The sequence below is a fragment of the Vicugna pacos genome, chromosome 8 (assembly GCF_048564905.1).
Source record: "Vicugna pacos chromosome 8, VicPac4, whole genome shotgun sequence".
NCBI classification, from domain to species: Eukaryota; Metazoa; Chordata; class Mammalia; order Artiodactyla; family Camelidae; genus Vicugna; species Vicugna pacos.
The window spans coordinates 22,144,542-22,159,849 of record NC_132994.1 but is presented as its reverse complement, the minus strand read 5'-3'; the positions used below and the strand labels follow the sequence as shown (position 1 = coordinate 22,159,849).

The 15,308-nt window shown below is 38.0% G+C and overlaps 1 pseudogene; it reads right to left on the bottom strand.

Annotated features, from left to right (window-relative positions):
• Positions 1-3,752: 3,752 nt before the first annotated feature.
• On the bottom strand, positions 3,753-4,700 carry LOC140697960 (coiled-coil domain-containing protein 127-like; annotated as a pseudogene).
• Between the last annotated feature and the right edge of the window lie 10,608 nt (positions 4,701-15,308).

The window sequence follows — 15,308 nt, the reverse complement described above, 5'->3', positions numbered from 1 at the left end:
TGCTCATTGTTCTGTTGTCTTTCTTAAGTTGCCTTTCACTCTCAGCCTGTTCTGAAGAGACTGAAGCTCTATGACTAAAGTACTGGATGCTTATAGAATTCTTTATTTGTAAGAATGGTGTAATGAAATCTGTGGCAGATGGGAACAAAGACCCTCTCTCTCTCTCTCTCTCTCTCTCTCTCTCTCTCTCTCTATATATATATATATATATATACACACACACACATATATATATACATACACTCCAATACTAAATTGTAAAAAAATACTTCTATCACTAGATGATGAAGATAGTATTTACCATCACTGAACAAATTTGACCAAGTCATTTTTTATTCCAGAATATAATCGGAAAGAACATAAAACCAATTTGCTTCCATCCTTATGAAGAATGTCATCTTTTGAGTATGCTCTCCAAATCATCCCAGAAAAACACTCTTTTTGCCCTCTGTGGGTTAGTTACTTAGAAAAGTCTATATATGTAATAGTATACATGTCTTTTTTTCATATACAATAGCTACACTTATCTCAAAGTTAAGCAATGAGGAGATCTCATGGCACAATGTTGAATTTTAATGAGTGAGTAATGCCTAGTGTAGTCAGAAGATGTGAAATAGCTAGTTAAACAAGATTTGGCTTGACACATGAAGTACAATACTATCATAAATTATCTTGGACTCACTGGAGAGATTTTGCTTATACCAAATGCCAAGATAATCAGTCATGTAAGTAAAACAACTGTCAATTTACTGAAAATGCCAGTCAAATTTGATGTTTGCCTCAAATTATCTAGCAAATTAAATAAAAACACAACCAAATAGAATTCAATTACATATTGATGATGTACAGATCAAAAGTCTTACAAATTAATACAAGCATATAAATTTGCTGCTATAATGAAAATCAGAAAGGTCCTAGAAGTTTGTTTAAAATCTAGTCCTTGAAGAAATAACTTACCAAACCTGCTCTCACACTGACTGGATCAGCTCTGCTCAGGAAGAACTGTGTTATATACCCATCTCTCAAGGCCCAAGGATATTATATTACGAAGAGCCACTCAGGGACTTCTAAGCACCAAAGTTGATGTGGTTACTGCATTAGTTACAAAGTCAAAGAAAAGACTTCCACAAAAGTCAAAATTTTGTTTGGTGGAAAAATTCCATGTGATGAATTACAGATGTTGGTCATTATCTGTTAGTAATTCAGAGACATTTCATATGTCTATCTCAGTTTTTGAGTGAATCTCATTCCGCATACGTTTTACAGGAGTTGGGGAGGGGCAGGAACTGTCTTAGACCTAGCATTCTAATACTAGATAGTAATGTCTGAAAGAGTAAAAAGTCTGAGTAAAATGTGATTTAGATATGGTAGGGTCAAATGCAATTTCTTAAAATTAGCTTGGATTCGGGGGGTGAAGCACCCCCATAAAGAGAAGGTGACCTGAGCCATTTATACAGAGCTTTAAAACATTTAATTTATTGACCCCAAATCATTTCCAGGTTCTGTCTTCAAGTGTCGCAAATTCCTGCAGTATGAAAATAAAACTAGTTGTCAGGTGGCAGGGAATGTGGAGTACCTCTGAGTTCAAGAGGCCTTCTGATCCTTTAATTGGAAGGTAAACACTGCTGGAAGCTGTGATTTCCTTTGATGGAGTACTTACGCCAAGGGGCTGTAGCTTCCTTACTCTTGCCACTTGATACAGTTAACGTTCTATTATATCATAAGTCATACTCTAGCCCCTCTCAGAAGATAAATTTACCTCCAATTCTTCCAAGAAAATTAAGGGTATGTGATTTGAACTAAATCAACTTCTTACTTCCATAGCTACCTGTTCTTCAAAATCTGTTTTGTTCTTCTTTTCTCTTCCAGTTTCAGATGAAGAAATTGTTAATTTCCCTTGAAAGGCTAATACTTCCGCATGCATTCTGACTCAGTTTCCCAACAGTTTTCTGTTTCATAGTTATTCACTCCCAGTTATCTGTCCAATATTCCGTATTTCACTCTTTGTTGCTTGCTTCAACATTATTAATGATCTCAGGTTACTTTTTTAACCTCAAATGACAACATTAAGCAAAGCCAGAAACATCATCACAGAAAAGAACAACAAAAATGACAGTAAAATTCTAATCCTTATCCTAACCCTTATTCTGACCCTCTCTGCATGGTCTAATCTCCTCCCCATTTCCATATTCTCATTGTCCGGGCAATCCTAAACCTGTTAAAATTTGGCTTGTATCTCTTTGACTTCACCAAGACTACTTTGCTGCATGTAATCCACAGGAGCCTTCTACTTTGCGTGCCTTTTCTGAGCAGACTTTTCTAGCTCAATAATTTCAACTATCCCCTCCATGCCGAAAATTCCAAAATTTTAATTTCCAGAGCCAGACCTATACATCCAACTAACTGTGGATATCTTTATGCTCCATGTGTGCCATTTTCAAACTAACACATTTATAAGGCTGAACTCACCATCTTTTGCCCTAAGTCTGCTCCTCTACATGGATTCTCTATCTTGGCCAACAGCCCCATTTTTTACCCAGTAACCCACTCAGAATACTGAGCCTCAGGCTACATGATTTCTTTTCTTTTACTCTCTACATCTAATCACCCATCAAATCTTGCAGATATGACATCATTAGCATACTCAGTACTACATCTTTCCCATTGGTTCTCTACACTGATGCCAAATGGCTCTTCCTAAAAAGTTCATATTTCTTTGGGCTACTCCCTGCTCAAAACCAACCAGTAACCACACCATCTACCAGAAAACGCACAGAAAGGATACTGTTTATGATGTGTCATCTGCTGACCTGCATCTCTGTGCCACAGCACAATATTCTCTGTTTTTAAGCTTCCTCCACCAATACAGTTTTTGTGCACTGAGTACAGCACATTTTAACGCCCAGCTCAAAAATCACCAATATCACAAAGTCCAGTAGAAAGAGACTCCTGAGTGAAATAGACCTAAATTTTAAACATGGTTCTGTATCTTAACAGTTGTAGAATTTAGTCAAATTTTCTTAAAGTTTATGGTGTATCTGTTTCCCCATCTCAGAATGAGGACATTAATGCTTCCGTAACAGAGTTGTGAGCAGTCATGGGATAGTACGTGTCAAGTACCCAACAGACACCTTGTCAGGGGACAATGCTAGTTCTCACTCGACTCTCTTTTCTAACGGTGCTCTCTTTCAGCATTCCTAGCCTGCAGTGACACAATCTAATGTAAACGAATAAAGAGTAAATCAGTTTGATGGGTGAATCTGAAGCACTCAAACAGCAAGTTTCCCTCCATCTTTGTGTGTTTTCTGCTTCTTTTTTAAAAATTATTAAGACAAAGAAACAGAGTTAACAGGGGCACGTACTAGAGACATGTTGGGGAGAAGCAGGCTCTCGCTGACACAGAAGGAAGATTACCCCCTTCATGATCAATTGAGGTGGAAAGGGAGCCTAGTCAGAGTGAAAGCACAGAAGAAAGCCCTTAGGGAAGCTCTGACGATCATACTAGTTCAAAAAAAGAAGAGCAAAAAATTCTCAGTAAAGTTAATAGGAATAAGGTTCAAGACGAATAAAATTAAAATTACAGAGAAAATATATGTATATGTGTGTATCTACGTTTCTTTTTTTTTTTTTTGCTTTTCAATTGCAGGTGTTTAATTATGTTTTAAATTGTTTTAATTGCGTCATGCCTAACAATTTTATCCTAAAGCTGAGATAAGAGGTTTTACTGCTCCGCTTAATAAAATATTTACAGCTTAAAAAGTGCTTCTGAGAAGCTCCGTCCTCAGCTGCTGAAGGGGCCGGAGCGGGCCCTGCGTCCCCGGCCCCGCGGTCCGCCTCGGAGGAGGCCGGCGGCGCGGAAGGCCACGGCTGAGGCCGGGCCGCGGCGGAGGCCGGGCCGCGCAGCGCAGGCCGGGCCGCGCAGCGCCGGCGGAAGGAGCACAGAGGCGCGACTCACCCAGCGCGCAGCAGCCTGCTCTGCAGTCACGTCGCTCCTGTCTCTTCTCCAGCACGGCTTTCTCCCGGCTCTTGAGCTTCTTCGGCTCCACGGTAGTTCCCAGTGCTTGAGGTACAGCCACGTGCGCCTCCCATTTTGGCGCGCGTTGGTGTCCAGACGTCACCACAGCCGATGTGGCGCGTACACATGTCGGTCAGGCCAGGCCAGCCGCCACCTCCGCTCCGTGGACGCTGGGACCAGCCAGCTCTCCTCCGTCTGCAGCCGTGGCCGGCGCGGGGGCAGGAGGCTGCGGCTGACGCCCTGGCCCTGGGGAAGGGCGTCCTCCAGCTCCCGCCGCAGGAGCCGGGCCCTGGGCTGCCAGTCCTCCTCCGCGTCCGGGCGGCTCAGGTATGCGCTCCTGCAGGGCCCGCGCCCGCCCCTGCTCCAGAAGCTTCCTTTCTTCCACCATCCTGCGCCCCTGAGAGAGGAGGGCTTCTCGGTAACCAGGCGTTCTGTTCTGTTCCTTTTCCAGCTCGAGGGACAGCTGGGCCATGGCTCGCCAGCTCTCTGAGGTGGAGGCGTGGTGCTTGGCTTCGAGGTCCCACTGGAAGGCAGCTGGGCTCTGACGGTATGCTTCACTCTCTATTTCTTTCTGGGACTCCCTAGACCAAATCCAATCCCAGCAGTTCCATCTGCTTCCATCAGCCCCATCAGCCCGGGAATTAGGCCGGATCTTCCAACTTGGAGGGTCGTTTAAGTTATTCATGAAAATATACCCCCGGAGGGGACGCCCCAGACCCCTGCCCTGAGCGCCGCAGTACGCGGGTCTTCTGTGCGCAGGCGCAACGTTCTCTCCCCCCCCCCCCACCCCGGCTCGGTCCCTCTCCCCCTCCCTCTCCCTCTCTCCCTTGTCTCCTCTCTCACTCACTCACCCTTTTTTCTGGAGTAAATACAATTTTTGATACCCATTTTATGTAGTTCAACGAAATAATCAGTAAGTATAAAAGCATTTTTCTTTTGGATATCACCATGGTCCGTGTAAATACTCAACAGTCAGAATCGTCCGCAGGAAGTACTCCAAATCACATGGTTAGGTTTACAGACCTGAATATACATATTCCGTTAAACAGTGGCACTTATGTACTCAAGTGGTCCAGGGACTTTGGAATATGTGACTACTGCGCATGTGGAGTAAAAATAACGTGTAAGTTTCAATCAGTGGAAAGAGTGTCAACCTTCAACAAAAAGAAACAATTATGAATTAATATCCTAGGTGAAGAAAGTACCACAGGTGGCGCCTGGCGTCAGAATCCCGGAGACGAAGTATGAATGGGTACATACATAGAGCAGTGTAACTGGGCTCTTCACTCTTGGTGTGGAGTTTTCCTCCGAGGTATCAGATGCTGATATATATATATATATATATTACACACAAGATTCTGCATCATATAGTTGGTACCCAGTTAAATTATCTAAGATAATTCTCACTAATCAGTTTACACAGCTACATAAGTGAATCCTTAAAGTTATAAGTGCGTATACTCTAAATGGTGAAACATGTCATACCCATCCTCTTAACCAATGTGACTTTTTAACTCTTGCTGCTGATCTGTTTATGTTTGCCTTGGTTAAAAGGAGGATTGAAAAGGTCTGCTATGGCTCGCGGGACTGGTGTGGGAGAGAAAGGCATGTATCTATGTTCTTTCTCCTGGTTGAAGAGACAACTGCTTTCTCTTGTTTATCCTCATAGAAAAAAATGTTCTTAGGAAGAAAAAGCACATTAAGCTTATAGTCCAAGTTAGCATTACTCTAAAATTATTTTTTATATTATTAAATACCACCGGTTCCTAATTGCTGAAATAGACACACGCCCACACATCGGATGCTGAGCTGCTGTGAAATGTTCAACAGAGAACAATCTTACTGAGATAAATTCGGTAGAGAATTTACTAGTTCAGTTCCTGAAGGCACCCCATTGATAGAGTTTAAAGGTGCCACAGAGCACAGATCAAGATTTGGTAGGAAATATACTGAAAATTTAGCTATCAGATGAAATCTGTCTGGAACATACACCTACCTTCATCTGTGGGCAGAATTTTGAGACTGAAAATGAGATGTAGAATGAACTATTCAGAAAGCCTTTTAAAAATATCCTATTTGATTAAAAAATGGTTTGGCAATGCCATCAAATAAAATCTAAGCTGATTCTCCTTTTGGAGATTTTTGATACATTAATTAATTAATCACCAGGAAATGAAATTTAACAAAATTTGCTCAGGCATAGAATGGGAGGGTAGACAGTCTGGTATGCTCAGTACTAAAATAATCCTGCTAATGATTGCTGAGGACAGAAAGGGGAGCATATTTAGGTGGCGGGTTTTCAGCTGTAGACTTACAAGCTGAGGGGAGGATTTCATTCCAGGGCTCTCACTGCAAGTTGCCTAGGACCAGGGAGCTCATAACATAAACACGGCTTTTGTGCCACTGGGTAGGAGGAATAAAATGACTAAGGAAGCAGTATCTTGTCCAGGTTTCTCACTGGACTTAGTAGAAACATGGGACACGGGGATTTTACTGTAGAATTCATTTCAAAACAATGAGTTTATTTCATCACTTACTATGTACGAGGCAAGTGATGTAATAACAAACAAGCAGATTCCCAGTTGCCAGGACTTTAGACTCTTAGACAATTTTGAATCGTACCAAAGAAAAGAAAGCCAGAAATCATGCATATTTAGGGGGATGCATCCTCTGTAGTGAAAGACATTTTGCAGAAAACAAAACACGCCTAGTAAAGATTTGTGATTTGGCCACTGGTCCTGGGACTCTAAACATCTGTAAACTAGGGAGTGAGAGTCAGAGCGTAGAAGCCCAGAGTAAACCAAGACACGTGTGAAGAAGTGCAAAATCACTCAAAGATTGGTTTTGTGAAAGTAGCAGAACCCAAGAGAAATCGCATGTTCCTGGTTTTGTACTTCTGAGTGTGAGACAGGGTGTTGAGCACAGCGAAGAGAGACCACAATAAACTACACCTCTTGGTATTTAGGGGGGGCATTTTATTGTCCCTAACCCTTTAATCTAGTCTGGGCCTGTGAGCAGCTTTAACCAACAGAAAACAGAGGAAGTACTGTGTTAGTTCTGGGCCACATCCTAATAAAGCCTCACAGCTTTCACTTTTATCCTTTGGGGAGCCCTGAGCCACCATGTAGGCAGTTTGGGTAGCCTGATTGAGAGATTGTGCAAAAAGACCACATGGAGAGAGTCCCTGAGACTATGCTGACAGGGAGAGAGGCTCATCCATTAAGCATCCCAGGTGAATGCCCAGATGACTCCATTTTCAGCTGACATCTGAATGCTACCCCATATGGTTCCAAGTAGAACGGCAGAAATCTGCCCAGGTGGACCTAGTCAACCCACAGAACCATAAGAGTTAACAATGTTGTTGTTTTAAGATATTAAGCTTTAGAACTATATCTTTTTTGGTAATATAACTAAAACAATAGCATTTGGCTATAAGAACTAGAGTCAGAATAGTGACATGCTAATTAGGTATAATCTTTTTCCATATATTCTATTTCTGCTGAACTACTTTCAAGTGGGAATGGAGTTGGCTTACTAAGAAAGTTGTTTCAAACATAAAGCAATGAGTCTTTAGAGGGATTTAAAAAAAGACATGAAATTCACTTAGAGGTTTTTTTTTTTTCTTGTTCTCTTTTTGTTTGTAATTTTAAAAGCTTTGAACCATACATTCTTATGATAACTTAAACCCAAAAGAAAGACACATTAAAAGTTGACCTATTTTGATGAAGTGACACTGGAGCTTGCCCGCGGGTCCACTCCTTCCTCTCCATGGAACCACTAAGACTCCACAGAACACAAATAAAAACCACAGATTTGGAGGATGGAAATAAATATTTACACTGGGAACCTGGGGTTAACTTATTTAAACCTAAATTAGACAACAAATGTTGGTTACCAGTGTCCCCTTCCCCTCAGAAAGAGAGGGAACACAATATGTTACAAATCATTGACTGATGAAAAGAAGATTCTAAATTTTTCTGAAAGAACAAGCTTGAGCTGGATTGAATTATTATGAGAGAATTTTGTAACATATATCCTTTTGTAAGAACCCTATGTGAGTCATGTCTAACTTGACAATTAAAAGTGATTTTTTTTGTGAGTAGACAAGGTATGTCAGTAGCCAAAACCCAAATCTCCCCAAGCATCTTACAAATAAACTATAAAGAACAGCAGAAGAAAAAATAAAATCGCAGAAATGCCTGCAGCATAATCAAAAGATTAAAAAAAAAAAAACTAGACTTCAAATTAGTTAAGTTAAAAAAAAATTAATTTCCAGCAGAGCTAATTCTGGAGCTTCTGTTGCAAACCTTTACAGATTGCCAAGATGGAATGGGAAATCAAGTGCCAGAGAAAAGAAGACATTAGATAAAATCACCTCCAAAAGAAGTCAACCTCGAGTGTGAAAATACTGAAAAAGAGTTCTGGTAAATTAGTGCTCTGACCATCTGGAAGGGACTTAAAAAAGTTCCTTGAGATTCAATAAGTTAGTCTTGATAAGACAATACTTCTGATGAAGAAGGTAAAATGAAAAGAGCAGGCAATTTTGTAGACTGTTTAAGAATATGAGAAAAAAAATAGTATGCTCTTGAAAGATGTAAAAGTTAACCTGAAAGATACCCTTGTTATGGACTCGATGACTCAGTGTCATAAAAATATCACATCTCCCTGGGTTAATTTATAAATTTGACAATCCAATTAACAACAACAACAAAACCTCTAGCTTCTTCCGGAGCTGTGGTTGATACTAAGGTTCATATGGAAAATACATGTTCAAGGATAGCTAGGAAAACAGTAAAAAAGAAAAACTCTGAGGGCAGACTGGTTCTTGTAGAAATTAAACATGCTGTGAAGACTCCACGATTGAAAGTGTCATAATCACGCACAAGTGGAGACAGTTTAGTGGAATTTAAAAAAAAAGTACCAAACTAAATCCAAGAACATAGAGAAATTTTGAGGTGACTGAAATTTTGCAATGATTAAGAAGGTGGCATCTAAAATCACTGGGGAAAAGATGGCTGTTTAATAAATGGTACTGGAACAAATGAGCAGCTTTTGGAAAAAAATATTAAACTAGACCCAAACCTTATAAAATACCCCAAAATAAACTGCAGATAATTCAGATATTTAAACACAAAATATTAAACCATCTATGAATTAAAGAAAGGTGAATTCCTCTAAAACCTGGGTACAAGGAAAGCCTTTCTAACTATGGCTGAAAGTTCAAATGCAGTAAAAGACTGATATATTGACCTACCCAAAACCCAACCTTTGCAATGTAAAAACAAAATAAAACTAAGCAAAAAAATCTAAACAAAAGTAAAGCAAAGGACAAATGACAAAGAAAATATTTGCATCATATATGCAAATATTGGGATAATATTCATAATATACAAGTAAACATAAAACTTGAGTAAAACAACAAAATAAAAGCTTGATATAAAAATAGGCAAAAATATTAACAAACACAAAACATGATTAAAAAACAGTCTTTAAGCTTATGAAAATATAACTGCCTTGTGATACAATTTTTCTCCTATCAGAATGACAAAACGTTAAGAACTTGACAACACAGGCTGTTGACTGAGCTATGGCGAAATAGTCTTCATCGTCTGCGGGTGGAAAGAAAATTGGTGCAAGCTTTATGGAAGAGAATTTAACAATATGTAACACATGATATGTACATTTGCTTTCTTTAGTCCAGCAATTCAACTTCTAGGAATTTGTCCTCAAGTATCAAATTCAACAAACAATTCAAAAATAGCTATTTATATTTTAGCATTATTTAGAATTGCAAAATTTGGAAAGCCACCTAAATACCCACGTATCGAAGGGTGTGTGAATAAGCTGTACTAGAGTGGAGTGCTATGTAACTGTAAAACAGAATAAGGAAAATATCTATGAACATACATACAATAGTTTCCAGGGTATAGTAAGTAGAATAGAGCAAAGTAAAAAAGAAAAAAAAGTATAGTAAGCAAATTTTATGTAAGAATGGAGGATCTGCAAATACATACAGGGTGGTTTAAAATGTGGTATATTATGTTATATTAGGTGGTTTAAATGTGGTAGAAGTGACGGAGGATGAAAACAGAGTGGAAGGGAACTGGGAATAAGAAGAGGTGGAAATGAGGGGCAGAGAAACCCTTCCCCGAGTCCACTTTTTAGTGTGATGGCTCCTGGAACCATTTTAATGTTTTCACATACTAACCACCACCACCAATAACAAAAATACAGCAACAAAGTTGGGGGAAACTCTAATATTAAATACTAACAGAAAAGAATAAATCTGACTCCATTTCAAAAGAGTAATATAACCACACTGAAAGGGCAGAAAAAACCAAAAGGAAGCCAAGTAATGTTGAAAATGTGTTTTAATTATACACACTTAGGCTAAATACAGAAAGAATTATAAAAAAAAAAATTTAACTCTAGTCAGTAGGTTTGATTTTGTCAGTTTTGAAACTCCTTTCAGTATATTCTAGAATTGAGCAAGCAAATATATTGAGGATAATAAAAGCCAGGTTTCACTATTAGAGATGGGAGAAATGAATATGAAAAGAGGGAAGGCTAGAATAAACTCTGATCTCAGGTTGGAATTGGAGGTGTCAGAATGTACTCTTGGCATAGATAAATAGATAGACAGACAGACAATGAAGTAGAAATAATAGATACGTGTATTGGGGAGAGAGAAACCAGCATAGAGTTGTTAGCTCTGTCTGCTGAAAGAGCCTGCAATCAGTGTCTCTCTAGTAACAATGAGCATGCCTAACACTCACATCTTGATTTCTAAACCATTCTCCACTACAGGAAACCAAGGCTATTTGGAGAAATGGTTGATTCCAGGCTGGTATAGGAGAAGGGCCAAGATTATTAAGATGGGCCTGTAATATCCTAGAATATAAAGATGTACTAAAAAATGATGAGGGCATGTCAAAAAGACCCAAGGGCTTGCTTGAAGGAAATTCTACTGGCCAAGTCTGAGACAATTTGAATCTCAAAATAATGATAAAGATAATAATGGATTATAACCCAGTAAAGAAAATAAAAATCCCTGACTTCATACTGACATAAACAAATAAATGAATGGGGAGAAAGAAAAGCTCTTCCTTACAGCAGAATGCCAACTAATGAATTTAGAAGAAATGATACGGAAAAAAATCACCATTTAGCCTCCATTATAGTAATAATCATCAATGCAAGCTGGTTTGTAAAAGTTTGATGAGGAATAGGATATTGACATACCTCAAAGTATCTCCATGCAAAATACTTACTATTTGCAAAAGGAAAAGTTGCAACTTTATAGTGGAGAAATGTGGTGGACACCACCTTAGTAAGTGATCAAAATCAACATCTTCAATAATAGGCCAGATTCATGTGTGCTTCCTTCTAGAATGTGGAGAGACACATCACTTCTGCATTACCATCAAACAGGCCTGTCTGTATCTAAGAAAGAGGAAATATCAGACAAACTCAAACTGAGGGACATTTAAAAAATTATTGCTCAGTATTGTTCAAATATATCCAGGTCAGGACAGCCAAACAACATCTGTGAAACTGCTCCATCTTAAAGGAGACTTAAAAGCTAAACAGTTCAATCTAATGTGTAGTATTAGACTAGATTCTGGACTATTTTTAAAATTTTTTATATAAAATATCATTGTGATAATTAGAAAAATTTGAATAACATCTTTAGATAATAATATTCTTCTAATGTTAACTTTCTGATTTTGAAAGTTAAAATTAGTGTAGTTTTAGAGTTAGGAAGATATCTTGTCTTTATGAAACATGCATGGAGATAGGGTTCAAAGTGTATCCTGTGACTTTCAAACTTCAAAGAGTGTGAAGAATGTTAATGTCAGTTAGACCAAAATTGGGATGCAATTAAACACTTTAATGTGAATTAATTTCCTCATATAAATTAAGGAAAAAGCAAGCAGAAGATATTTTCTAGGTAGGTGAGGAAAATATCAGTGCCCTTCTTTGCAAGCACTTAAGTTTAATAATAAGTAACTTATAAAATATATGAAATTTTAAAAGTTATACCAATGTTCAATTCCTCTAAAGCATGAGATTAATATAGGTGATGTATTTACCTTTTTCAACAGGGCCAATAACATCTTTTTGGACACCTATGTTAATAGCTTTTCTCTGCTTTTTCATGCAGTGCCTTCCTGTTATGTTAACTGAGATTTTCCTGTTAAGATTTAATTTAAACTTCACAAAACTATGCTCCCAAAGTAAAATCTTATTGCATAATTGGAATATTTTGCTGTTAGGCAGCAAATGGAGAGTTATAAGATGCTTGTCCGTTCATGTCATAGTGGAACATTCCTACTAATTTTTCCTAACCATTCATTAAAACTTTATTCTGTAAAGGTAACCATGTAAACTTTTTATTTATTTATTCATGCATTCAACAAATATTACTGATCTGTTGTAAGCTGAAACAAGTATTTAAGCAAAGGGGGAACTTAAGACTACCCTTTACTTAAATACTTAAGCAAAATGAGTCCCAAGAGTCTTATGAAAAAAGGAGCTCTTACCAGAAATCTATGAAACTGCTCCATATTAAAGGCTCCTAAAAAGACCAGAATACTAAACTCGGGGCACCTAATGCAACCCACTTTATTGGTGGCTGCTGTGAACAATTATAATTATTAATGCCACAATATTTTTAAAAAATAACATTAATATGACAAAATAAAGTCAAAATCTTTTAAGAAGGAAAGGATTTCAGAATCTTTATCCTGAGGTTCTAAGTATATAGAAACATACTGCCCATGAAATTTTAATTAATTAATTTAGGATATTGTTGAAATAAGAAAGAAATCATTAAAAAGAGGAATTTAAAGTGTAGAAAAGACAGATCGATTTATATATACATATATAATCAAGAATTGTCAGGAAACCAGGAGTGAGAACAGAATCTTGCATAGTGAGAACAGAATCTTGAGCCTAAGACCTAGGCCAGAAGAGTCAATTAACACATACAAAAGCAAAAATCATCTATTTGTATTCCTAATGTTAAGATTATGAATGCTGATAAATTGTATCAGATAGATCAAAGGCTAAGCTGCTTAAACAAAGAGATTTAAAAGTGCAGTGTCTTAAATATGATCAAAATTCACCACTCTCACACATCGATCTAAAGAAGATTGATCCAGCTCAGTGGGGTACCATGTTCTCTGTGATCATTTAAGGATCCTGATTTCTTCTGTTTTGCTCTTCCAGCTTTTCCGAAGGTGTTTCTTTCTTCTGTGTGGCCCAAACTGGTTCACAGCTACATAAGAAGAGAAAAAGATGAAGTCCAGGTATTTCATTGCACCCGTTGCTTCCAGCATCTCACTGTGCAGAACTTAATCACATGGCCACGTTTCACTGCAAAGGTGACGGAAAAGTGTACTTTCAGTCTGCACAGACTTGTGTCCAGGAGATCCTACTGCCAAAAGGGAAAAAGGGGGTACAGATTTTGGGGACAATTAATATTGTCTGACTCATATATTATTCCATGAGGTAAAATCTTGATTAGAAGTGTTCGTTCAAAAAACAAAGTGGGAGAGAAAGTCAATCTAACAATTCACTTTCAGGCTTCAAAAGGAACTTAAATCCTGGAGTCAGACAAAGGAAAATAAAAGAATGAAGATACCAAGTGAACATTAGCAAGTTTGAAAATTCCTTCAGTACCCATAATTATTTGGTATAATGACTTACTGAAATTTAGGTATCTTAAAATAACTCCCTTAAATACTTTTTTTTCTGTTTCACTTTAATTAAGCTTATTACTAGATTTTAAATTCCAAAATGTTTTTAGAAAGTTAAAAATAAAAAATCAAGCTCTCCCACCTGTGAATCTGCTCCATGAAACTTATAACACTTGGAATCATTCAGATTGAGTTCACATTAACATATATTTTTATATGGATCATACTGATCATGTAAATACAGTTAGCTTTCTGGAAAAAAAGAAAAAGGAAACCACACAAACTGTAACTGATTAGATGGTACTGCAATCATACAGAACTAGTCTTTTTTGGGGGGAGGAAGGGATTGCATATTATTTCTATATGAATATAAATAAACTTCACTTTAATTAGAGATTATTTTGTCCTTATGAAGGAGATGATTGAAAATGTAGAGAGGAGGTTTCATGTTTTGTGCTGCTAGTCTTCTGTTTGAGTAGGAGTGGTACTGATGCAGGCATCATCTGTCTGGTCCCAATTACATTCTGTTCAACAAATATTTATTTAATTTCTATTCTAGACAAGGAATCTAAAAATGAAAAAAAAAAAAACTTGGCTTTCCACCTGTGTAGGGAAAACCCAGTTCTTCTCTATGGAGTGTTTCTTCCCTGTAAGTCCCCTTCACTACTCACACAAAATACTTTTTGACCACCGAATGTGTGGAGGTTTTTCCCCATACCAAGAAATTTTCTGTGACCCCAGCTGGGTGTCCTATAGTTCACCTCAATTCTGACACTATCTAGGGTTTCAGAAGCCCTGTGTCAGGAACAGAGGTCAAAGGCCAACATTAGAACAAGAGATGCTCTTAGTGTTCTTATCACTTAGGAAATTACAAGGGTTTTATGAGCTCTGTGCCAGGAACTGGGAGCAGAGATATATTTTCTCTGACATGACCCCCTGGCCTTTCTTTATAGCAAAACAATACATAACTCAAAAGATATCAACACCTTACTAGAATCTCATGCAGTCATTAATGATCATCTTAGTTCCTACTGTATCATATGAAAAATGTCTCCCAGGGTGAGGCCACTTAGGTTTGTAGGCTTCCATTCTGTCTTGTCAGGTTCCAAAAACAAGAGTGGTCCAGGAAAACTCATGGCTTTACCCTTCCAAGACATCTGATATAATTGAGCTAAGAGACAATATCATCTCTTGCTGACAGCAAGCAGCTTTTATACCTTTTAGGCAAAGAAACAATAAATTTGTGAAGAATTGACATGACAAAGAAGTTTTGGCTTGGGGTAGAAGACTGGTGAAGAAGTAACAAGCTTTGTTTACACAGGCTTCTTTGGCTAGAAGAAAGAACAGTTTTTATTAGTGTCTTGTGCCTCAGTGTCTAGATCATCTCCGCACTGTTGCAGTATCCCCAGGTCCACTCTTTTCATGGACCTTAAATGAGCATATGAGGATGTCTGCTTGTTGGTTCTGTAGCGGGGAACATCATTTTTTCTGTTCTTCTCTTCTTGATTCTTTGGCTGGCTGAATAATGAAAGTGATACAAGACAGAGTAACAGGAGAAAAAAACAAATTTTTATTTTATGAGTATGGGATCT